The sequence below is a fragment of the Apaloderma vittatum genome, unplaced genomic scaffold, assembly GCF_000703405.1.
Source record: "Apaloderma vittatum isolate BGI_N311 unplaced genomic scaffold, ASM70340v1 scaffold12565, whole genome shotgun sequence".
Classification (NCBI taxonomy): Eukaryota; Metazoa; Chordata; class Aves; order Trogoniformes; family Trogonidae; genus Apaloderma; species Apaloderma vittatum.
The window spans coordinates 27,877-28,129 of NW_009717700.1; the positions used below are offsets into that span (position 1 = coordinate 27,877).

Genomic DNA, 253 nt, shown 5'->3' on the forward strand with positions numbered 1-253 from the left:
CGCATGCCTGCGATACACCGTCTTTCCTCTGCCCCACCTTCTCCCTGCAGGAGAAAACTTGACAGCCTTCCGTGTTTCTGGAGCACGTGTGGATGCCAAACTCGTTGCTTGGGTACCCAGCTGCACTTCAGCGTTGATCCTGGTCCCTGCAGGGCTCTCGGCACCCAGCAAGTACCATCCAGCTCATGTCTTCTGGGAGCTGGGCACGGGGCTGCAGGGACGGCAGCGCCCCGGCTCGGGCGCCACTGCCACG

The 253-nt window shown here is 62.8% G+C and overlaps 1 protein-coding gene across 1 annotated transcript in view; it reads right to left on the reverse strand.

Moving 5' to 3' along the window:
* EYA3 (EYA transcriptional coactivator and phosphatase 3) overlaps positions 1-253 on the reverse strand; it is a gene marked incomplete at its 3' end in the record, with an annotated part of 31,265 nt that overhangs the window by 26,311 nt on the left and 4,701 nt on the right. The gene's annotated exons all lie outside the window — the stretch shown is intronic.